Below are 27,297 nucleotides of genomic sequence, written 5' to 3'. Positions count from 1 at the left end.
ATTTGAATTAACACCAATAGATATTAACAAAATACAAAGAAATACATTTCAACAAGCTTATAGAAAAGAACAAAATACTATACATAAAAGTAAATTTTTTGTACATAACACAAATATTGTAACACACACAAATAATCAAAGTACAATAAGTGAACAAGCAACAACATATGAGTTACAAATAAAACAGACAAACATTACTACATACCCAGAAAAAGCAAGATCAATATTAAATACACTACCACAAACTATTACACAAAAAAAAGATAACAAAAGACATAACACAAATAAAATTAATTATAAAGTTCCTAAAAAGACAAAAAGTAACACACTGTTAGAACAAGATGTTACAAGTCAGCAAACAACAAATATAGACAAAGAAACATATGCGAGTATACTAAAAAAAAAATTAGCAAATACTGAAAAAAAGCATATTAATACAATATGCAATCAAGAAGTACCAATAGAAAAAAATAAAAACGCCCCCAAAAATATTCTGAAGTTAGTAAAAACAACTATACAAACAGATATTAACAATAAACAAGCAACAAAAGTTATTAACAAAAAAGAAGATAGTCATGAAATAAAATAAAATGCAGCATATAAATTAAATGAAACTAAAACTAATATTTTTAATGGTAAAGATACAAATATTGACTCAGTAATAGAAGTTAATTTTAACAATAATGTAATTCATACACAATTAGACATAAATGAATCAGAAAGTATATGTATTTGCAATATTGTATTCGCTATTATTTATAATAAAAAAATAAATACGAACAAATGGACTACAGAAGATATGCATAATATTATGCAACTTAGCAAAAAATTATATATAGATATGATAACTTTTTATAAAAAACAAAACATAACCATTGAAAATGTACCTAACTATATTAAATACAATAATGAAATATTTTCAATACAAATGCAAAAACAAAAGTTGCATCAAATGTTACAAAATGATGCTCTAGAAATAAACATAAAATTAACTATAGAAAATGCATTAAATATATATGACTCTATAATAATAGTTATAAATTCTTTTTTAATTGTTATTATTAAAGAAAGCACAAACTATTGCACTTATTATTCACACCAAGAACAAATTAAGCAAAACATTAGTACTAATATTATACCAATAGATAAAAACATACAAATATATACAAATTTTATGCAATGCTTATCTATACTAACACATAAAATAGTGTCACATAATAAAGATAGAATAACACTCAAAATAATACCTTTTACTGTAACTACAATTCTTAGATCATTTAAAAAAACACAAAAAAGATATAATTTAAAAAATAAAACAAAATGCATTGAAAAAATGCTTATACATTACAGTGAACAATCAACATCTTTACTTAAAACTACTGATGATGCAAAGATAACAAATGTTTGCCCAAACATACAACATGATATTAATCTAGAAAAAAGTGACAGTATTGAAAGTGACATCATTCCAACTATGATAATTAATATCTCACAAAATAAAGCAACAATTGAAAGCAATTGACACCAAAAAGGTAATACAACTAACAATATTAATACAAGTACAATACAAAATATTAACATAGACTTGTTACAAACATTATCTATAATAGATAACTTTCATAATGAAATACAATATGGGCCTGAATATGTATGTACTATTTGTAACCAAATGTGGCACCAACAAACAGTTAAAGATATACAAAATATTACTAATGACAAAACTTTCTTGTTGTGTAACATAAGTGATTATCAAACAAATTATATATGTAGTACATGCTATCAATACATAATTAAAAAAAAAATACCACCATGTTCAGTCTACAATGGAATGAGTTTCCCAAAAATACCACCTGAACTCTATTTGCATAATTTAGAAGAAAGATTAATATCTCCAAGAATACCTTTTTTACAAATTAAAACATTACCACGTGGATTTCAAAAAGCATTAACAGGTGCTGTTGTCAATGTACCAGCTGATGTTATGACAACTATTACAATATTACCAAGACAAATAAGTGATGATATGACAATACCTATTAAATTAAAGAGAAAGTTACGTTATAAATCATACACACATTATGAAAATGTACGACCTAATAAAGTAAAAAATGCTGCTATATATTTAGCTTCCAATAGTGATTTGTTTCAAGAATATGGAATAACCATAAATCCAAATTGGAAATATACGCCACATGAAGAAAATACTGATAAAGATACATCTGATGCAAATATGACTTCAAGTAGTTCAGATAACATACCTGTAGGTAATTTAGATACATTATTAACAAATGAAACAATTTCAGCAGATAACATTAATGTATTAAGTTTAGCTCCAGCTGAACATAATACACCACGTGGACTATATGAAGATAAAGATTCAGAATATTTAGCATTTCCAACAATTTTTTGTGGAAAACGTAGAACAGATAATAAAGATAGACATATAACTGTACATTATAGTACTATATGTAAATGGGAATTAAGATGTTATGACAAAAGAGTTGCCAATTGTATAACTAATCTATTCTTTAAATTAAAAAAATTACAAATTAAACAAATACAAGACAACATTTTTATATCACTTAGAAAGTATTTCACAGATGGAAACATTATTACGGTAAAAGATATAAAAGACAACTTACAAAGTATATTACAATATAATGAAGGTTACAAAATATTAAAAACAATAAGAAGTTCTCCTCCTTACTGGGAAAATTGCAAAAAAGATTTGTTTGCAATGATAAGACAATTGGGTATTCCAACATTTTTCCTAACTTTGTCAGCAGCAGAAACAAAATGGTACCATTTAATTAATATATTATGACGTATTAAAAAAGCAAAAGAATGTACCAGAGAAGAATTTAAAAATATGTCATGGGAAACAAAATGCGCTTTAATACAACAAGACCCAATAACATGTGCACGCCACTTTGATTATCAAGTAAGAAAATTATTTAATTGCATTTTATTACACACAAAAAATCCAATAGGTAAAGTAACAGATTACTTTTACAGAGTTGAATTTCAACAAAGAGGATCACCACACATACATGCATTGTTATGGATTAATAATGCACCACAATATAGCATAGACAAAGATGACAAAGTAATTAATTTTATCAACAAACACATAACATGTACAAAAACAGAAGACACATCTATAAACTCTTTACTGCCATTACAAAAACATGGACATACCAAAAATTGCCGTATTAAGCATCAAAGAACATGCAAATATCAATTCCCAAGATATCCTATGGCTTGCACAATGATATTGAAGCCATTACAATTAGAAGAAACACATACTATATTAAAAGAACACATAGATGTTATTCATTCCACAATGAATACAGAACAATTTGCAAATTCCACATATGAAGACTTTTTACAACAAGTGAAATTGACTGAAGACCAATATATAACATGCATAGAATCACAAATAAAAAAAACAACGATTGTATTGAAAAGAACGCCAGCTGAATGTTATATTAACAATTACAATAAAATAATTTTACAAGCATGGCAAGCTAACATAGATATACAGTATGTTTTAGATGCATATGCTTGTGCTGTATATATTGTATCATATATTAGTAAATCTCAACGTGGACTAAGTAAAATTATAGCACAAGCTGCAAAAGAAGTGACTCATAATGTACACGTTAAAGAACAATTAAAGTACATCAGCAATACATTTCTAAATTGTACTGAAATCAGTGCACAAGAAGCCGCTTACCTTATATTGCAAATACCATTAAGAAAAAGTTCACGATCTTTTGTATTTATCAATACAAGTATGCCAGAAAAACGGACATACCTAATGAAAGACAGCAATACAATTAAAATAATGCCGGAAACATCAACAGAGGTACAATTTGACAATGTTGTTAACAAGTATAGTAAACGCCCAATAACATTAGAAAAATATACTTTAGCTGATTATGCATCAAAATTCAATACTAAACAAAAAATAAGCAACAAAAAAGTGCAAAGTACTTATGATGACTTACTTTTAGAAACTAATTTTTATAGCTCAGATGACGAAGAACTTGAAATAAATACATTATCTAATATGTTAGACAATATAACATACAAGGAACGCAAAAAAAACAAGATTATACGTTACTGTAAATTTAATAAGCTTAATGATACTGAAAATTATTACAGAGAATTACTAATGCTTTACTACCCATGGAGAATAGAAACTAATATAATTTCGCAAAAAAGTACATACTATGAAAGATACTTAGAAGTACAAACAGAAGTTGACACAAACTATTACTTATATAATAAGGCAAACATAATCATTAATGATGAAGAAACATATAATGACAATGATATGCTAATACCCCCAACATCACCTACAACACTAATATCAATAGATACTGAAGACCAAACTATGCAAGACTATCAAAAAGATGCAACATATGACTTATCACTAGATTTAAGAATTAGAACTACTACAGAACAAGAATTATTAGTACAAAATATACTACCACAAGAAGAATATGATAGTATCATGCAAAATTTAACAACTGAACAACTGAATTTTTTATATCATCATTTAAATTGGTTAAAAACAAAAACAACAGCCTTCTATACTTTTTGTACTGGTGGTGCAGGAGTAGGCAAAAGTTTCTTAATAACTGCACTTCACCAAACATTACTACGATACTACAATACTAAAGCAGGCGAAAATCCAGACAACTTTCACATATTACTAACAGCACCAACAGGAAAAGCAGCACATAATATACAAGGACAAACATTACATAGTACATTTAAAATTCCAGTCTCTCAAACATTAACATATAAGCAATTAACACATGAAAACAGAGCTACATTACAAAGTAAATTAATGCATTTAAAAGTATTAATAATAGATGAAATATCAATGGTAGGAACAAATATGTTCACTTTCATACACAATAGAATGCAAGAAATAAAATCATCTACTGAACCGTTTGGAGGAATATCTATAATAGCAATTGGAGACTTTTACCAATTGAAACCAGTGTTTGATACATATATATTTGAAAACTCTAAGCATTTGTATGGACCATTAACTACAAACTTATGGCAAACATTTTTTCAATTATATGAACTCACCAAAATTATGAGACAAATTAATGATTTACCATTCGCAGAAATGCTTAATAGACTAAGAATAGGTGAGTAAACAAGCAATGATATTCAAACTTTAAAATCTCGCGAAATAGAACCAGACTCAACATTAATAGAATCTATACCATATATAATGGCTACTAACAACGAAGTAAATGAAATAAATAACAATGTTTTGATGCAACACATAAAAAACTACACAATGTATACTACAGTAGCTATAGATACAGTAGCAGGAGACTTCACTGCAGAAGTAAAAGAAACAATATTACAAAAATTACCTACAAACGCAACACAAACAATGGGCTTGCCAAAAATATTAAATATTGCCATTAAATTACGTTATGATCTAACTTCTAATATTAATGTAAATGACGGTTTAACTAATGGTGCAACAGGTATAGTTGAATATGTAGATACTACAAATAACATTCCAATTATTGTTTGGGTACAATTTGACAATGACAAAATAGGCAAACAAACAAGACAACAAAACAAACACCTATACAATGCAAATATTTCTCATACTTGGACACCTATACTACCAATTTCTCGACATTTCCAATACAGTAAGAAGTTCATAACAATAATACGAAAACAATTTCCATTACGACAATCATCTGCACGCACTATACACAGAACGCAAGGTGCAACAATAGAACCATTATATATACATTTTAATAACAGCAAAACACATCATTTACATTATGTAGCAATCAGCAGAGCAAAGTCTTTAAAAAACATATACCTTAAAAACTTTAATGAAAGCAAAATTTTAACACACATTAAAGTCCATGAAGAAATGTTTCGCTTAAGCACATATATGTTATTACAAATATCTATACCACAAATACATCAAATTTTACACTTATAGTACATAACATAAGATCACTGCAAAAACATTTTAAAGCAATGCAAGCTGATACTAATATCTTAAATGCTGACATACTATGTCTAACTGAAATAAACATTACATACAAAGCACCTCCTGAAACATACAATATTGATCATTACAATTGTATAATATTTGACCAATTTTATAACAAACATACAAAACATGGAATACCTATATATTACAAAAAACATCATGTAATACATCCAATATTCACAACTGAACAACAAATTGACATTGTACATTTCATACAAGAAATCAACAACATACAATACCTAATAGTAATTATATACAAGCAACCTAAAGTTGCAATACAAACATTGTTAACAATTTTGAGTATGATATTGAATGCATATCCACATCATAAATATATCATCATGGGTGATTTTAATACTGATATACAACAAGCAACACACAATAGCAAATTCCTAATAACTTACATGCAAATACATTTTAATTGCAAACAAAAAATAAACACACCTACAACAGATTACAACTCTTTACTAGACCACATTTTTACAAATGCAGATCATACCAATTATGGCACATTAGAATCATATTACAGTGATCACAAACCAATATGGATAGCTATTTAAAAAAATGCATTAAACTTTTGTAATGCAAAGTAATGTTTTTACCATTATTGATTACAATATACTTAATAACTGCATTATGTTTTACAGATGATTTCCATTGAAGAATTGAAAAACAGCAATCAAGCCGATACAAAGCCATATCAAAAAGCACTACGTGTCAACATCATTTAAATGTTCAACAAAGACTTATTATCGCAATGCAAAGCAAGAAAATAGAGTTTTGTACCACATGGCTTTAGCAGATGAAACTGGTACTATAAAAGCAACATGTTATGATGAAGAATACTATATGCAAACAAAAGAACAACATGGAATAATGATACGTAATTATTTGTACAAGAATGGTGTATTGTTGATAACAAAGCAAACAAAAATTGCAAAAATTCCACCACTTACAATTTACGCAGGTATAATTCAGGAAGCTGAACAAATTCTACAGCCACTGGCACCACCTGTATCTCCCATAAAGACTGTCCATGGAGCTGCTGTAAAGACAGTTATGAGTGTCTCAGGGACGATAACAAAGGTAAGTTGCATTTTATCACTTCTTGATGTACTACCAATTAATTACTTTTATGTGCTGCTCAATTTTACAACTGTGTAACTATAACAAAGTGTATCCATTGATATAGACTTACAAATGATTGTAATAACATGTAAAAACATAACTTACAATATACCAGTAATGATTTTCAAGGGACTATTTTAAAATGTTAAATGAAAATTCAAAGGAAAAATGTGTTTAGATATTGAAACAGCCTACAACATAAAAAGAGCAACTATTAATTACCAATACAACGTAAGTAAAAACCTTTCTATATACTTCTATCAAGAAAAGCTTAATAATAGTCACTAATAAAGCATTCTCTTGTTTCAAACAAGTATTTGTACAACAAAATAACATTGTACAATGTTAATTGCAACAAGTAAATGCTACCCAATTACAAAAAACAAGCTATTAATTACCAATACAACGTAAGTAAAAACTTTTCTATATTTTACTATTTTCATTTATATTTTACCAGCCTGTCACTATATCACTGCCTTCTCTACTACCAACAGCCTATCACTATCAGCATATCATTACCCCTTCTCTAGTACTACCAGCCCGTCAGCATATCACTACCCTTCTCCGTCATTATCAACATCTCAGCATGTCACTACCTTCTTAGGTCCAACCAGCATGTCAGCATGTCACTTCCTTCTCCAGCCAACACTCTCCTCATCATGTAACGGCATTATCCAACTCCAACAGCCTCTCAGCATATCACTGCCCTTCTCCAACTTCTCAAACTAACAGCATGTCACTGTCCTTATCCATACCCACAATTCAGTCAGCATGTCACCACTTTTCTAGAGCCCCACAATTATGTCACCCTATTACTGCCTTCTCCATTTACACCTGCATGTTAACATGTTACTGCATACTCCAACTCCATAAGCCTGTCAGCAGCATGTCACTACCCTGACAATTACTTGTTTAAAACAGCTACTTGTACAAAGAAACACATTGTACTAAGCTAATTGCAACAAGTAATTACTATAACTACACCACTCTCTTAATATGCCCACCATCACTATCACTTACTTCCATAAATGCATCAAAATAACAGCAAGTTACTCTATATGCAGCAAATTTATGTGTTACTAAACTCGCAATGATTTGTATGTGCCTGCTGTACTCTATATGCCTGAAACTCACACCCCTTAAAAGCAAGTTACTTTGTATAAACTATGCCCCTTTGCCAATTATGCAACAATAACAAGTAAGTAAAAGATTTCTATATAACACTATTTGGACAAAAAAAACAAAAAGATGACAAACACATGTGAACTGCATTTATTTTATTGAACAACAACATACATAAAGCAATGTTATGTAATTTATAGGCCTTATATGTATTTAATTCACTATTGTATACTTTACATAATATGTAGAGAAATTATACTAATTTCTTTTGTATGCTTCCTAACAACATAAGCAATATAAATATTAAGCCAAATGTACTACACATATTAATATTACCTTAATGTAAATATATAAAACACAGAAACAAATTATTATTTTACATACTGCAGGTAGAAGATACAAAAACTATCTTTGTGAATGGACAAGACACAAAGATCAGAAGCATTACAATTAATGATACTACAGACTCAGTCAAAATTAGTCTCTGGAGAGAAGCGACTGACTTTACTACGGACATAGGAAGATACGTACAGTTAACACACTTGTCTGTACACGAGTTCAATGGAGAAAAAATATTAAACACAACTAGACATACTACAATACAAGTAAGTAAAAATTATTTAAACAGCTATTATACTGCAAAAAAAAAAAAAAAATTGTATTAAAACACTCTCTCTACAGGAAAAACAACCACCTATCGAAGACATTAATGTCACATTATTTGGACTTGAAAAAACACATGAAGAAAAAAGCACAATGGCAGTGCAAATAGAAGGAAGTGACCATATCCAATCAATAGATGTAAACAATACAACTTTAATGGAATTTTTAGGTATTGAAACAGATACTGAAGACTTCGAAAAAGCATTAATGCCAAATTTACCTATATCATTGAATGTATTATTTTGTAATGGATGCATTACAGATATAATTAAGCAACTGTAATGGCATTAAAACATTTTTTTTACTGCACTACAAACTGTGTTTACAAAAACAAAAGAAAAAAATTATTTTATTGCATTTTCAGATACTGCTTTGCATCTGCACGTTTTATATCATAATGTTTATGCACAATTGTTTATGTTTTACTATACATTACTTTATTTGCATTGTCTACTTTTATACAAGTATTTCTGTTACAATTTATTCAAATTTTGGACATGCTTAACAAAAAGTATATTACCAAAAATAATTGCCATGTTTTATGTAAAACTAAAAATGTATTGCCTTATATCATATACATTTTTCTTCCATATTTGTTCCAAACAATTATAACTTCCTTACCATATGCATCCTACTTCTCAACAAATATTGAACAACTAAACATTAGTATTTAGCAAAAGTGCATTAACATTGTTTGTAACTTTAAAAATTGCACAATAATGCCAATTCAACAGAACTACGTATATATAGATTTCCTTACTTCATTTAAATGTATAATGTTGTAACAGGAATAATTCCAATGCTTATATATACAAATGTAACATATGCTGAACAAAATATATTCTATTACTGTACATACACTTACAAATAAAAAAGTTGTTAAACTATCATTGATTTTGCCTTATATTTCCAAAAAAACATAAGCCTTGTTCCTTTCTTTGACTGTTATAAAAATACTTGCTAACTTTAATTAACTTTCAGCCATGTACAGCATTAGCCTTCTTATCAACAATAACAAATTCAAAACATGTTTCCTATTCTACTTTGCCTGTACACAATAAATAACACTTCTTACACATACATTTTTATGTCAGCCTTTTCATAACTACTAATAATTGCAAGACACCCTTTGCAAAAATTCACAAACTAGACAACAACTTCAATATGCATATTTTATTTACAAAAGTTGCCATTGTAAATAACACAGCTATTACTTTAAGTATTTTAAAAAAAAACATAAATAAAACATTCATCATTTACAATGCCAATTGCTCTAACTTTACTAATGCGAGACCTATTGCATTGCAAATGCTTGTTAGAGTTTTTCACCCACATGCATCAAGTGGTTTTGGAGTCGCAAACGGTGCGAATCGGAAAAATCGTCCGTTTGCGATTCCAAAATCACTTTTTGGGATGCATGAAATAATTTTGGAAAACTCGCTATTTTTTGCAATTCTTAAAAATGCGATTGCATTTAAGGAATCGCATTTGTGCGATTCCTTAGATGCAATGCATGATTTTTAAAAAAAATGCGAATTAGGAAATAGGTAGTGCAAATTAACACGAGGTTGACCCTCGTGTTACTTTGCGAAATTTTGCAAAAAAGCTAAAAAATGCATTTTTGAAAGTGACATGTTACACACACACATGTCCTTTGGACATGTGTGTGTGAAACTTGCACTAAAAAACATTTCAAGGGTGCAGCGGGGGGGTCCTTTGGACCCCCCTCAGCACCCTTGCAATGCATCAACAAATTGTCATTCGCAAAATCTAATTCGCAAAAAGCTAATGCCTTTCCATTGATTCCTATGGGCCTCTAGGCCCATAGGAATCAATGTAATGCCATTCCTTAATTGCGATTCGCAATTAAGGAATCGCAAATACCGAAAATTAAGAAATCCTAAAAACCTTTAAGATTTCTTGATGCATAGGATTTTGCAATTCCTAAATTGCGATTCCTTAATTTTCGCAATTTAGGAATTGCAAAATCCTACAATGATGCATGTGGCCGCATGACTCTTGTTTTTTTTTGCTGGACCTGACTAAATTGGGCAAAGTTGTATAATTCTGTGTTTCTATAATTGAGCCTTCATGGCATTCTCATGCATTTTTCTCTGTACCACATTTACTAAAATTCTGTAATAAATCTAGTTTTGCCTCATGTTTGATCTCTAACTCAGGGGCATATTATCAAGGGCATTATCGCCGCTTTAGCGGGACTTTGTCTCGCGAAAGCGGCGATAATTTTATCGCCCTATTAGCAAGTTGTCGCTAACAACAACAGTTAGTGACAGCTTGTAGGCAATAGCGACTAGTTTAGGGCCCGCTTTGCATGTCAGCGATATTTATCGCTAATGACATGCAAAGTGAGCCTACCCAAAGTGTTAGCGACTGAAAGCAGTCGCTAACATTGCTATCGCCTATTATCAACTCAGGCGAAGCGATAAAATAATTTGCGCTAAGTGCGAATATCGCCAAAACCTAACGCCTGGTCAGACCACTTCTTAACCTGTATATCCAATGGGAGGTGGATATTCAGGTCAAGACCCTATTGGCGATCTCCTTGTATCCGGATTACTCGATGATGGTTCAGAGGCAGTGATCTTCCTTTATGGCGGTAAAACGGCGGCTCAGGGACTTAAATCTAAAATACGCACTACTCTTTCCGGCGAGATTAAAAATAATGCACGACCAGAAAGCTTATTTTTTCGAAAGTCCTGGGGAAGTTGAGGACTAGCTTGGAGTAATGGAATTAACCAACGCTGCGGAGATTGCCACACAAATTGAAGAAAGGAATCGATCTCTCGTTGGCACCTGTACGGGTCGCAGAGGCGGAAGATCGCGACGGACCACTGGACATGCATATATCACCTCGCAACAGGTACGGCAAAACAAGACGCAATCGATCATCGCAACGGCTACTTTCACGAATGCCCCACGAATAGACATTCAGACCTCCTCAGAAGACGAGGTGACACATGGATCGGACTCCAAAGCGGTATGGCCCTGTTCCCCTCAGCCACCCCGCAGATGATCACAGACCTATTTGGTTGATGGACTCGTGCAAGTACCGTTTTTTCTTGTGCAACTGAAATATGTAACCATTTTTACCTCCCTCATGACACTGTCAGATTTCCTGCAGAAGGCAAAACATTATTAGGCCCTAGGTACTGTAGATGCTTAAGAGTTGTAGCTTGAAGTTGCATAAACCTGCATGCAGAGCGCAGGCGCAACCTCCCATATGGCAAAGGCTCTTTTCATGACTATTATGTTTTTATTGGTTCAGTTCTGTTTTATGGTCTGGTATAGTTTGAAGACCAGACCAAGTATTGGAAGTGTTGGGGGGTGGGACGGTCACAGTAATCCGGTATGTGTAGATGCACGGGATTTCTGGGGAACCATGAAACCTTACAACTGGAAAAAACACTTAGTACAATGCATACGTTGGGAAAATACACCATTATAACATGGAACATACGAGGTATGGGCACAACACACAAACGACATTGTGGTTCTGAAAATTCTGGACTCGTGTAATAATTCTGGACTCGAGAATTAAACTTCGTCGTAACATGACGAATTTGGTATCAAAAGACCGAGAATGGCTAGTACACTATGTACAAGCATTTTCGTCATATTCGAGTGACGATTTCACCTCGAAATCGTCATTCTCGTTCTGAACCCGTGGCTTCCATTTTGTGTATGGCAGCCATTTTGTGAGTTGCCCTCACATAGGCAGCGAATTAAGCCAAATCCGATTCCAAAGGACACGTACACCTTAATTGACTTTTCTTTGACCTGGGCAAGTTGGAACCATTGCCCGAGGCCAAACCTGTTTGGTCAGTTCCTCTCCCAGTGGCCGAACGAGATAGCATCAAGGCACAACGGGCCATAAACCCTTTTCATCGCACACACACCCTGCCGAATCTTGCTCACACCTGTCCCCGCTCTTTTCTCTCTCACTTGCTTTATGATGGGGAGGTGCCCGTTTTTATTGGGGGTCCACCGGTATCTGATGGAAATGCTGGGCCTTGCCGGATGATTTGTTGTGGGCTGGACGAACTGTAATGTGGGCTTGTCACCATGACTCTGCTTTTCCTTTGTAGTGGAAACATTTCAATGGTATAGTAAAATGTTAGGAATGTTTGCCTAAAGCACAATATTTCGTATAAAAAGAGAAGCCTGACTTTGTGAATTTGAGCAGTCTCCTGAGAATATACATCCCGTGCTGTTGTACTTCTAGGACGCCTGTTACCTTGGTTGCAGCCAATAAAATCGATCCTTGACTTCACCTAGAAGACTCTGAGTTTCTGTGGTCTGAATCAGGAAAGTACTCGAGGTCTCTGGGTGTACCCTGACACCGCTGGGTTACCGGTTCGGTACCGGTTCTGAAAAACCCAGTACCTCAGTTGGCGCCCAACTGGGCGCGATACCAGCGGTACCGGTCCATCCAGAGGTTCGTGAGGAGCTTCGTGTGAAAATTCTGGAGGAAGACCAACCACTTCAACAACCCCTGCATGTCGACGTGGTCCGAAAGTCTTTGCTGCGAGGTTCCCCGCTTCCCGACGGCTACAAAGGACTGCTGCCCTGGCTATCGCCCTGATTTGGACCCTTGAAGTTTGGTAGAGCGAAACGCTAAGACGAGTCTTCTGGTGACGTCATCGATATCTCAGTTAAGTATAAGTGGAGCGTCTCCCAGTCCTTAGTTGGTTCTTAGTTTTGGGTATCCCTTTGGGATCTTTAATTTGGAACTTGCGAGTGCCAAAACCGAAGGACTCGTGTTTTCACGAGAAATATCGTAATCGATAATCCTTTGAAGTTTGGAGCTAGACTAGAGAGCGAAGATGCCTGGTCTTAGCAGATTTGGAAATTTGTTTTGTCTTGGTTGTAATAATAGGGATTCCCGATTGGAGGACTCGTGTCCGGTTCCTCCGGTTGGAACTCCAACTTATGAATTGTATGTGAAACATGGAGTAGGCCCCATCACATATAATGAAGTGTGGATCAAATACACCAGAAAAGATGGTGTTTTAAAATGGCCCCAATATGGTAGCTTTGACACGGAAATCTTAGACAATCTCGAAGTTAAACTTTTTAAGAAGAAAGCCCGGCCGGCGATGTTTGACTCTTTCCGCCTATGGCGTAAGGAGGCCAAACAGAAGGAAATTAAATTAGCAAAGAAAAATAAGAGAGAAAGGGGTATTTCGATAATGCAAGCTGCTATGCAGTTTAAAGACAATGAAGAAGAACAGATGAGTTAGCAGTTGCACAGGCAACGTAAAATGGTAATAGATAAATGCTATCCAGTTTTGCCGCCTCTTCAGCAAGATGCAGCAAAAGAACTTGAGAAAGATTCCCTAATGTCGCATTTGTTAAGTTCGCCACCCCCCTATGCGCAAAACGCTACGGCACCTCCGCAACCTTTAGCTGCGCAACCCGTGGTTGCATTGCCTCCTGCTCCTCCACAGCGCCCACCAGCTGTTCTTCAGCTGGCTCCTGCTCCTTCGGTACAGCCTCCTCAAGGCCCACCGATCCCATCTGCTTCACCTGTGCTTTCTACGACTTTGCCTAGTGCACCTTCTATTTCTGCTAATGCTCCCTCTGCTATTGCCTCTGCTCCTGCCTTATCTCACCCTGTTTTTCCACCCGTTCTTCCGTCAGTTTCCCCTTCCGTTCGACAGAGAATGACCAACACTGTTACTAATCTTTTCTCACCTTTCTTCGGGTCGCCTAATACGACCCCTCACACGGAACGAAGACAGTTGCGGAGTCAACTGCCTGACTATCGAGAGAGAGATTTACTGAATCGTTTAGCGCATAAATGGGTTATCGACGCTGTAAGGTATGATGTAGAGTCTGTCATGGAAGTCTTCCGTCAATGGGAAGCACCGAAGCAGAGATATGTTTTTGAACAAATGTGTGTTTTTCTCTGTGAAGATTTGGAAGACAATGATCTGGAATACAACCCGCCCGAGTTGTGTCGTGTGCGGTTCGACTTCGCAGAGGGCATGATCGTAGGTCCCGATGTCGAGAAAGCGGTTGAGACATTGTTGTCGTATCGGAGTAAGGGGGGCACTTCTCGATCACTATTTGAGCATGACGCATCCGGTAGGAAAAAGGCGCGACAGTACCCCATGAGAGAAGTTCCTCCGGTATGGAAGGAAGAAGTAGCAGCTGGTCATAACAATAACCCCCCAGCCATACCAGCACACTTTCAGCGTGTGTGGGTACATGTCCCTTGGAAGCGAGCTGAAGTTTTAGCCCTTAAACAGACACTGCCTGATCCCCGTAAAAATCCTGCAGGGTATTACAAAGAGTTGTCACAGACTGCTGGGTCATGTATCATGAATTTAGCAGACATAGACATGTTGTTTGGGAACGTTTTTCCACAGCCTTTATGGGGAAAGATTCGTCATGCAGATCATGATCAGGAATTAGGTGACTCATGGGCTAATATTACTGCTGCAGATGCCCGACAGGTTGGTGGTGCTAAACCTGAGCCTTTAGTAGCAGAACTCCCTGGTAGAATCATTGATTATATGAAAACGATAATGCCTGCGATGCGTGTAAATTGGGATAAGTTGTCTGCGTGTAAGCAGAAGAAAGATGAAACGGTGTCAGATTTCTTCACCAGGTTTGAAGAAACATTTGTCGACCACAGTGGTCAAGATATGAGCTCAGAAGGTGGTCAGCGATTGTTCGTCGATAAATTCGTGCACAATCTGCTTCCAGAGTTGTGTAAGAAGTTGAAGGATTCAGAGAGTTCTTGGGCAGTTTCCTCTTCAGCACAGATATTGGCTACTGCACAATACTACGAAAATCGAGACAAAGACGAGAAAGATAGAGCAGAAAAGAAAACTAAAGAGTTGAAAACTAAGGTTTTGTTACAGCAAGCATATCCGCCACGTGGTGGTGGTGGCCAGAATAATGGTGGTCAGAGTAATTATCAGAATAATTATCAACAGCCTCAACAGTATCAGAGGAACTCGCAAAGAGTCGAGTATACTCAGCCACGTGTCCCTGTAGGTCCCAACCAGTGTTCATATTGCAAGGAAGAGGGTCATTTTAAGTATAGTTGCCCTATTCTGTTACAGAGTGCAAATGGTGTGTCAAACACAAGAGGTAGAGGTGTTCAGCAAGCGCCTAGAGGTAGAGGACGTGGAAACGTCCCCCAGAACGCACGTCCCCTTCCACCTCAAAATTCTATGAATAGGTTCGATCAACAGAATAATGCATCTGGTAGGACAGCTCAGTACTATGCTGATGATTACTATACAGAAGATGAGCATTGGGAAGGTAATGATTGCTAGGACAGCCATAGACATAGAGAGGGAGTTGTTTCAGTTCCAGTAGATCAGAGTGGACCATACGTTCAGGTGATTACATCAGGTGTATCAGAGCCTTTTCTGTTGGGTACTGGTGCTACAAAGAGTTCTATTATGCACTCCAAACTCCCTGGCGCACCTTTGTCTGGCGAAATGAATGTTTCTGTAGGTTTTTCTGGCGCCCCGGTTAGAAATCCGATTTCTGACCCTTTGTCTCTTTCTGTTGGTCCTTGTGAATTAGAAGCACCCCTTATTCTGACAACAGGTTGTGGTGAAAACTTGTTGGGATTGGACCTGTTAAAAAGATTGTATGCGACTTTGTACTGTTCTCCTTCAGGAGTACAACTCACACTGGGTAAGAAAGTGGTTTCCTCAATGTATTTGTCAAGGGATAAACTTCCGACAGAATTGTCGTTTCTTCCTGATATTCTTTGGGCTACTGGTCCTAATGATGTGGGTCTTTTAGAAATACCACCATATGTTGTAACATTGAAAGCCAATGTTAAAATGCCACAAATTCCCCAATACAAAATCTCTAGTGAAGGTGAAAAAGCATTGTTAGCGATCGTTTACGATCTGATTGAAAAAGATGTGATTGAAGAGACTAGAGGCAACGTTTGCAATAGTCCTGTTCTGCCTGTTTTGAAACGAACTGATCCTTCCCAGCCACCTGTTTACAGATTTGTGATTGATCTTAGAGAGGTCAATAAGATCGTTGTGCCACAATTTCCAGTTGTCCCTGACATTACTGCCCTATTGACTATGATTCCAGCTTCTGCAACATGGTTTTCGGTGATTGACTTGAAGAATGCTTTCTTCAGCATCCCGATTGCTGAGGAGAGCAGGGATATTTTCGGCTTCAGTTTAGGAGGACGAAGCTTCCGCTTTAAAAGAGCTGCACAGGGCTACTGTGAAAGTCCATCAATATATAGTCAAGCTTTAAAGACACAGCTTGATACGATTGTTTTACCTGAAGGTGCTACTCTTGTACAGTACGTTGATGATTTGCTTATGGCTGCAGATACTGAGGAAAAATGTAAGAAAGCCACGTTGTCATTGTTGCGTCATTTGTGTGATTTGCATCATAAGGTGTCACTTTCCAAATTGCAATATTGTCGACAAGAAGTGACCTACTTAGGTCATCTCTTATCGAAGGAGGGAAGGAAACTGACCCCAGAAAGAATTCAGGCAATAGCAAAATTGAATGTGCCAAGAACACAGAGAGAAGTGCGTGCTTTCTTGGGTATTACATCGTACTGTAGACAGTGGATTCCAAATTTTTCGTTATTAGCCAAACCTTTGGTGGCATTAACGTGTAAAGATACACCCAATCCCGTTCCTTGGTCTGAAGAGTGTCAGAAAAGTTTTTCTGAATTGCGCACAGCATTATGTTCGGCTCCTGTGTTGGGTACCCCCAACTACAGTAAGCCCTTTACATTGTATGTCCATGAGAAAGAGGGTTGTGCATTGTCCGTGTTGACCCAGTTATTTGGAGACAAGCAGCGTCCATGTGCATATTTTTCGTCGACTTTGGACCCAGTAGCTAAAGCATTGCCAAGTTGTTTAAGAGCTACAGCAGCAGCAGCTGTTTCTATTCGACAGTCTGCTGGTCTAGTGATGAATAACATGCTAGTCGTGATGGTTCCACATGCAGTAGAGACGTTGTTAAACAGAACCAAGACACAGCACTTAACTAGTGCTCGATTGTCAGGTTACGAATTGACATTGTTAGCGAGTCATGTGCATATAAAAAGATGCAACTCTCTCAATCCAGCTACGTTGTTGCCAGTTGTAGAGGAATTAGATGCTTCAGAACAGCATGATTGTTTCCTTAGAACAGAAGAAGAAACGAAAGGGAGAATAGACCTCCAGGACACTCCTCTTGCTGAATGTGAATTGTGGGTGGATGGTTCATGTTTCAAGCTCCCGAATGGTGACACGACTGCAGCATATGCTGTCACGACTTTGCATACAATTGTTGAAACTGCATGTATCCCACATAATTCAGCTCAAGCAGCAGAATTGATTGCACTTACAAGAGCATGTGTATTGTCAAAGGGAATGAAAGTGACTGTCTACACCGACAGCCAGTATGCATTTGGAGTGGCTCACAGTTTTGGACGATTGTGGAAAGAACGTGGGTTCCTGACTTCGCATGGAGCTAAGATTCAGCATGGTCAGTTGGTGAATGAGCTTCTTGAATCACTGACCTTGCCTCTGCAAGTGGCGATTGTGAAATGTAGTGCTCACAAGAAGGTGACCGATGATGTTGGTCGTGGAAATGCATTTGCTGACGAAATCGCGAAAGAGACTGCAAGGAATGTGATGAGCCGAATGTATGTTGCAGGCCCTGCAAGATGGATTGGTGATGTTGGAATGTGTGAAGACACGATAGAGAGTGTAAAGTCTATTCAAGCTGAGGCTACAGAGAAAGAGTTGAACATGTGGAGAGAAAGTACGGGTAGGATGGATGCAAATGGTTGTTGGGTTGAATTGTCAGAGCATCAGAGATGGTTGTTACCCGATGCGTACGTGCTTGCAGTGGTTACAATGGCTCATGGAATGGCTCACATCAGCGTGAAAGGGATTTGCAAGTTGTTGGCTCCGGTATGGCAAAATGCAGGAATTCCCAAGTGTGCAGAGAATGTCGTCAAGAATTGCATGGTGTGTCTGAAACACAATCCTGGTAGGGGAACCCCAACTCCAGCTGGTCATTTTGCACCTGCTACGTATCCGTTTGAGGTTTTGCAGCTAGATTTCATCCACATGGAGAGGTGCAACAATTTAAAATACGTACTCGTTGTTGTTTGTGCCTTCTCAAGATGGGTGGAAGCCTACCCCCTAAAAGACAACACTGCCTTGTCCACAGCTAAAGCCCTTGTGAAAGAGTTCTTCCCCAGATTTGGAATGCCTAGAATGGTCTGGAGCGACAATGGAAGTGAATTTGTGGGTTGTGTGATGAAGAAAGTATGTGAAGGGCTAGGCATTCAGCAGAAGTTCCACGCTGCAAATCACCCCCAATCAGCTGGACTAGTAGAATATTACAATGGCACACTTAAGTTAAAATTGGCCAAAATTCAAGCGAGCACAGGTCTTAAATGGCCTGACGCTCTACCCTTAGCACTCCTATCCACCAGAATGACTGTGCATTCGCGAGTAAAACTTAGTCCCTATGAAATAGTTTTCGGCCGCCCGGCTAACATATGGGGAGTGCCAAGACCCACAAAGTTCAGCGAAATTGAACACCCTGTTTTGCTTGATTATCTGTACGAATTGACGGCTAAATTGCGTGTTTTACACCAACAGGTGCATGATACACTGCCTCAAGTCTCTGAAGCTCCAGGACATCAGATCGACCCGGGATCCTGGGTGCTGGTCAAGAACTTCCAGCGAACCAAGAACGACCAGCCCAGGTGGACCGGACCGCACCTCGTCCTTCTTTCCACAAGATCAGCTGTTCGAGTGGAGGGGAAGAAAAACTGGATCCACGGGATCCACTGCAAGCGGATCCCTCTGCCTCTGCCGTATGACAAGTGGGTCCAGAAGGGTGTCGGCGACTCAGAGACTGAAACCGTGCCTCGTTTTCTGCTTTTCAGTGATGCACGTGTAAAAGGAACACTGACTGAACAAGAAAGTGATGACATTTTGCAACCAGCAGTATCACCATCAAAGCGATTGAACACTACAGAGCCTGAACTCCTGTTTCAGGATCAGACAGTATTTGGAAAAAAGCGCTATAATTTGAGGCCAAGACCTATGGACAAATAAAAATCTTTTTTTTCCCTCCAAGTACTATTTTTGAAAGTGCAGCTCTCCCATCTGAGAAACTAGCTTATTTTTGTTTTTTGAACCGCCATCCGGGTTCCGCTGCTAGGGCCGCGATTGCCCAAAGTCTTTGGGGTGCAGCTGACGACGTTAGGTCGGCAGTTCTGGTTGGTCCAAGGGAGTTGCCCTAGACTGACAGAAGCATTCCTTAGCAGAATCAACCTCCCATCGCGGGCAGCACTTTAGAGAGGATGGAGTTTTTCGAGATGGAGAGACCTGCCAAACCGATGAACTTCAAAGCCAAGATTTGTAAAATAATGACAAAGAAAAGCTTTTTGATAGTGTGCATTTCTATGTTATTCAGTGTGATGATATTTTTAATAAGTTATGTTTTATTCTCTTTTCGAGTAACATTCGCACCCACTACATCGCCTACACCTCCTCTTTCTACTGTTTCCTCTCACTCTTTTCAGCCCCTTCCTGAACACGAATCAGCTAGGAGATTAGAGTTCATTAATAACTCCTTTGTTCAGCTCTTGCACCAACACCAACTTGTAATGAACACAACTAACTGTTGGGTGTGTGGGCTAATGCCTCACACAACGGATAAAGGTATCCCTTATCTGGTCCTGCCTTTCAGCCACAACGGTTCTGTGTGGGCATACAGAACAATGTTCATATATGCACATGAAATCTACCCCCTACGTTCTATAACAGACAATCCTAAGAATAGTGCTCTAGTTAAGGGTATAGTCGACATGATTAAGGAAGATATTTCTTATGAGACTATCCCGAGAGATGAGACACTAGTATACATAGGATGGAACGTAACTGGATATGGAGCTACTCTGAGTGAGAAACAGCAAGCTAAGAGATCTTCCCGATTTGGATTGTACCCCATCAGGGTCACCTGTGTCTGCAAGGTACTGGCAAGAATCCCAGAGCTCAGTAAGGGAAGAGTATCTGCACTAAAACGTATGTTTTTGCAGCCCAGACTTCCCCTTCGTTTTTAGCAGCTAAGGGTACCTATTTCATCTGCCATGATAGAGCCTATACATGGTTGCCCCCTGACTTCTCTGGCACATGTTATGTTTCGTTCCTGTTGCCTCTCACCTACACAGCAGCGGCAGATTACCACAAGACAAGGATAGTTAGAGGTGTCTTGAGTAAAGAAGACACTGCAGGTCAAGAATTTGGGGACTTCGTAAAGGGTTTTCTGCCGTTCTGGGGACCCATGGTTAACAGCGGGAACATAAGGCAATTGACAAGGGTAGTTGAATCCACCGTAGTTGAAACTGCTGGTGCCCTTAGTAACTTGACTGCTGAGCTCCAGTCGGATCGTCTTATGACCCTTCAGAACAGGGTCGCTTTAAATGTCATACTTGCAGACCGAGGTGGGGTATGTAAATTGATCCAATCGAGTTGCTGTGTTTTCATCCCAGATAACGCTCCAACAGTGTACCAGGCCATCTCCAAACTGCATAAGATTTCCGAATCTATTCCTGTGGATAAAGGAGATTGGTCGTTAATGGGATGGTTCTGGGAACTGATATCCGGCTGGGGATGGAAAATTCTGATGGTCATTGGGATGGTCTTAGCTATTCTTTTCCTGTTCTGTCTGTGCGTACAGTGTGCTCCTGCAATATGTGGCCTTTGTGCTACATCATGTGTAAGGAAACCTATATCAAGAGACGAGCTAAGTACTAGGATGATGCTACAGCAACATCTCAATGACTTTAGGAATATAGACCTGGACTCAGATTAGCATGAGATTAGGTTAAATTGCCTATGTAAGGGCAAAAGGAGGGTTTGTGGTTCTGAATATTCTGGACTCGTGTAATAATTCTGGACTCGAGAGTTAAACTTTGTCGTAACATGACGAATTTGGTATCAAAAGACCGAGAATGGCTAGTACACTATGTACAAGCATTTTCGTCATATTCGAGTGACGATTTCACCTCGAAATCGTCATTCTCGTTCTGAACCCTTGGCTTCCATTTTGTGTATGGCAGCCATTTTGTGAGTTGCCCTCACATAGGCAGCGAATTAAGCCAAATCCGATTCCAAAGGACACGTACACCTTAATTGACTTTTCTTTGACCTGGGCAAGTTGGAACCATTGCCCGAGGCCAAACCTGTTTGGTCAGTTCCTCTCCCAGTGGCCGAACGAGATAGCATCAAGGCACAACGGGCCATAAACCCTTTTCATTGCACACACACCCTGCCGAATCTTGCTCACACCTGTCCCCGCTCTTTTCTCTCTCACTTGCTTTATGATGGGGAGGTGGCCGTTTTTATTGGGGGTCCACCGGTATCTGATGGAAATGCTGGGCCTTGCCGGACGATTTGTTGTGGGCTGGACGAACTGTAATGTGGGCTTGTCACCATGACTCTGCTTTTCCTTTGTAGTGGAAACATTTCAATGGTATAGTAAAATGTTAAGAATGATTGCCTAAAGCACAATATTTCGTATAAAAAGAGAAGCCTGACTTTGTGAATTTGAGCAGTCTCCTGAGAATATACATCCCGTGCTGTTGTACTTCTAGGACGCCTGTTACCTTGGTTGCAGCCAATAAAATCGATCCTTGACTTCACCTAGAAGACTCTGAGTTTCTGTGGTCTGAATCAGGAAAGTACTCGAGGTCTCTGGGTGTACCCTGACACCGCTGGGTTACCGGTTCGGTACCGGTTCTGAAAAACCCAGTACCTCAACATAGGATCCATGCGCACCTACAACGCCGTAAAGCACAGATTGTATACCTACAAGAGTCACATATGGTGGAAAGTGAGGTGGTGAAACTTAGAAAGAAATGGCGTGGCCAAATTTTCTCCACCTCTGACTCTAACTGTGCAAGGGGAACCACGATCTGGATACGTCATGGTGTGCCCTTTGTGGCGCATGAGCAGAGGACTGACAAACTGGGTAGATATGTGTTTGTGAAGGGTGCACTAGATGGACAAATAGTGGTACTGGGTACAGTATACGCCCCTAATTTTGATCAAGATAAGTACTGGGAACATTGAGTGGGGTACTAGCGGGATGGGATACATGCCCGTGGATAGTGGGAGGTGACTGTAACACAGTAATGGATGTGCCTTTAGACAGATCACACCCACCATTACGCGGAGCTGGGGTCTTTAAGCAGACCGCAGCATTGGTTAGATGGGCAGAAGGATGGGAGCTGTGTAACGTGTGAAGGATGCGACATCCTGGGCAAAGAGAATTCCTATTATTCGACAGTACATGACCTACACACTAAGATCAACAGAATATTTCTACTCTAATAGAATAGCCATGCAAGTACTTCACTCCACATACCTGACCAAGACTTTCTTGGATCATAACCCACAGGAGATAGTTATTACATGGGTCAAAATACCCATGATCTCTCACACACTATAGACTGTTACTTTGCAGAAAACAGTAAAACGGCAACGAGTAGATTGGTTGAGTGGGACGCCTTTAAGGCAGTCATAAGGTGTAAGGCGATCAGTGTGACAGTGGGAGCAAGACAGGAACTCCATAGATCCTTTGTAGAAGTGGAGGAAAGAATGGGCGGGTTAGAGCAGGAGGCAGCGACTGATGGGGAAAAAAAGGGCCCGTTACAAGAAGCGTGAATTAAACACGCTGAACTATTGTAATCACTTAGAGACATAGACTATCAGGCATATACCAGACGTGCCCACACAGAAGCAGATAAGGCAGGTACTCTGCTTGCTGGATTGATCCGAGATACCCCTCCTACGGTAGTGATAAGCGAAATTAGCACAGAGGAAGGAACAAGGGTCTCTAGTCAAGGGGATATCAATGACGCCTTCAGGAAGTATTATGCCAAACTATATGGTGTGACAAACACTGCTACCAGAGAGCAAATGGAGGCTTTCCTTTGCTCTTTAACATTTCCAGTGCTCCCGACATCGGCACAAAAAGATATAGCGGGGTCCATTATGCCACAAGAGATCAAAATCGCTATCAAGGACCTCCCACGTAATAAGACCCCTGGTATAGATGGGCTCCCCGTTGAATTTTATGCCACATATGCAGAAACCCTAGTACCCCAACTGAAGGACCTGTTTGAGGTAGTTTGGGAAGAAGGTTCCTTACCTCTCATCAAGGCGCAGGCGCTGGTAATATCTCTACGAAAACCATGAAGAGATCACGCGGACATGGCAAACTATCCCTCGCTATCGTTTATGCCCACTGAATACAAAATACTGAGTAAAGTGCTGGCCAATAGGTTAATGCCTCATCTGTCAAAATTGGTCCACATAGACCAAACCGGGATCCTGCCGGCGCGGAGCACATCATTAAATATAAGGAAATTACATTATTTGATGACAGAAGCGCCTAAACGGTTCTCCCATACGGGCTGTATCTCATTAGACCTCAGACAGGCGTTTGACTCAATAAATTGGGAACACATGTTTCAGGGGGAAACAGCGTTTACAACGCAACTTTTACCACGCACTACCTTTACCACGCAACTTTTACAACGCAAATCGTTACAACGACTTGCGTTGGGGGGCGCTCTAGGATAGGTAATAGTTTAATTTACTATCCAAAACCTTCCCTACTATCCACGGGGACTGGAGTTGGAATAGTAAATTAAACTATTCACTATCCAGTGACCCCAACGCAAGTCGTTGTAACGACTTGCGTTGTAAAAGTTGCGTGGTAAAGGCATGCGTTGAAAAAGTATGCGTGGTAACGACATACATCCGTTTCAGGTACTACTGAAATTTGGGATACTGGAAGAGTACATAGCATGGCTGCGTCTAATATACAAATTCCCGACAGCGCGTGTCAGAACGGGAGGACACATATCCGAAGAATATAAGATATATAAAGGGACCAGACAGGGGTGTCCGTTATCGCTTCTCATCTTTATTTTGGCACTGGAACCATTAGCAATAAAAATGAGACAGGATTTCCTGAGATGGGGAATACCGATAGGGAACACAACACATCTATTCTCGGCCATCGCTGACGATATTATTGTTTACATATGAGATTTCCGATTGCCCCTGGACCCAGGTTGTCGTGTCTGGCCTTAAACACTACAAAATCGCATGCATTTTTCTTCACGGAACATGACACCGAAGTTGACTTTGGAGATACTGAACGCCAGAAAGCACCGACCACGTTTAAATATCTGGCATCCAGATATACAGGACAAATGCAGATATGCTAGATGGCAACCTCAACAGAACAATTAGAGCTCTGCGATCCAGTGTCACATTTTGGACTGCACTGCCACTGTCAGTTATGGGGAGAGCAGCAATAGCGAAAATGGTTGTTCTACCGTGCTTTATTTATTTATTTATTTATTTATTTGTTTATATAGCGCTAGAATCGACCCCCGGATGGGTATCTCTGCCCTTAAACGGACTAGAGGGAGCGAGGTAGTAGTGCTTGGCAGTTAACAGATACCAAACAGAAGGGTTTTGAGCAATTCCCTGAATCCCAGATGCTCAGAGCACTGTCTGAGAGGAAGAGGGAGCTCGTTCCAGAGACTAGGGACATAGTAGGAGAGAGCTTTTCCTCCCTGTCTAGCTCTTCTAATACCAGGCACTTCCAGGAGATGTTTGCCACTGGAGCGAAGAGATTTTGGAGGCACATAGGGTAAAAACAACTCTGCTTATTGTATTATTTTACAAATCTACCATTAATAGTGCCGCAATCTACCTTCAAATTACTGAATACTCTGTTAATAGATCTCATATGGGGTAAGGGTAGAAGATGTATAAGCTTGAAGAAACTGCAAGTGAGTACTCGTATGGGGGGGCTGGGAGTTCTAGACTTCCGAGCCTATCACTACGCCTGCAAATTACAATGACTATCATACTGGATGTCGGGACGTAACCTGCAGGAAATAGGGTACACTGAAGCGGACATTGATAGTGGTGCACTACATGCTTTGTTATTGCCAGGACATAAACCTCAGAGAGACTTACCCCCCTTACTAGACGCTGCGCTTAAAAGTTGGAAAGCAGCATTGCGATATACGAATGCACCCCCAGCGTACACAGATAACATTCCACTCTTAGGTGTCCCATTAGCAAGTGGCAAACTCACAAATCGCAAGTTAGCACCCTGGTCTGAAGCAGGCATCAACACGGTAGCAGACCTATTTGGTAATGAGACACTGCTCGATCACGACACCTTCGTTAACGGGACGTGAGCCCCATCTCACCTGTACCAAACGCACGCTGCCCTGCTTCAATACATTAAAAAATATTGGGCACCACAGAGGAGGGAACCTCCCAGCAACGAGCTGGTAAAGATGGTATACTATATAGGCAGAGGTAGACATTTGATTCGCTGGCTATACACTGGTATCAGTGCCCACACACGGGTCTCTTTAGATGCACTGAAGGTTGTATGGGTGGGGGATATAGGTAGAGACCTGACGGATAAAGAATAGGCGGCAGTAATTGAGCATCCCAGAAAAGCGTCGAGAAATTCAAAATTCAAATTTATCCAAACAATGGTATTACATCGTGCTTATTTGACCCCGTGTAGGTTAGATAAAAGGTTCCCACAAACGCAGCATTCATGCCCGAGGTGTAGGACAGAAGGAGCGGACTTGATACACATGCTGTGGGCGTGCCCGTCAATAAGGGGATACTGGGACACAATTAGAAGAATAACTGGGACGGCAGCACATCACAAGATTCAAGACACAGTGGAAGAATGCATTTTGGGTCTACACAAACATTTGTCCAAACACAAGATACAATACCGATTCATAGACCTTGCGTTAATACTAGCTATTAGAACTCTTACTATGCGCTGGAAGTTGAGTAAACCACCTGCTGTGTCGGGATGTAATAAAATATGTTTAAAAAAAAAAAGACGTATTGGCGATGATGCCTGAATATCGCTGGATTTCCAGCGATATTCACTCATTGAGCCGCTATCGCCGGATATTTTATCGCATTTGAGATAAATGTTGCTAATAACACGTTATCTCTGCGATAAAATCCGTCGATGCGCGGTGATACATTTTTTTTCGCTAAGTTCATTTAGCGATAAATATCGCTAATTGTTGGTAATATGCCCCTCATTTATTAGTGCTTCCTCATTTATTCTGTTTTATTCTTCTGAAATATATATTTATATTTTATACAGTCCCTAACTGCAAGATCTATTGGAGAGTTTGGAGCCAAATTAATGTGGTAGGAATTGGGTTGTTTAAAATATTGGGGTTCAGCTCCCACAAGACAATTCATCTTTTTATC

The 27,297-nt window shown here is 38.5% G+C and overlaps 1 long non-coding RNA gene across 2 annotated transcripts in view; it reads left to right on the top strand.

Annotated features, from left to right (window-relative positions):
* Positions 1–9,828, top strand: part of LOC144817750 (uncharacterized) — a 191,598-nt gene extending 181,770 nt beyond the window's left edge. For both annotated transcript variants that reach the window (XR_013606971.1, XR_013606970.1), the window contains exons 2-3: positions 8,692–8,907; positions 8,984–9,828. This is a non-coding gene — a long non-coding RNA (uncharacterized LOC144817750). The remainder of the gene's footprint in view (positions 1–8,691; positions 8,908–8,983) is intronic.
* The last annotated feature ends 17,469 nt before the right edge of the window (positions 9,829–27,297 follow it).

Source organism: Lissotriton helveticus, chromosome 2_1, assembly GCF_964261635.1.
Source record: "Lissotriton helveticus chromosome 2_1, aLisHel1.1, whole genome shotgun sequence".
Taxonomy (NCBI): domain Eukaryota; kingdom Metazoa; phylum Chordata; class Amphibia; order Caudata; family Salamandridae; genus Lissotriton; species Lissotriton helveticus.
Note: the sequence above shows the minus strand (reverse complement) of the source record. Positions and strands in the feature narration are given on the sequence as shown.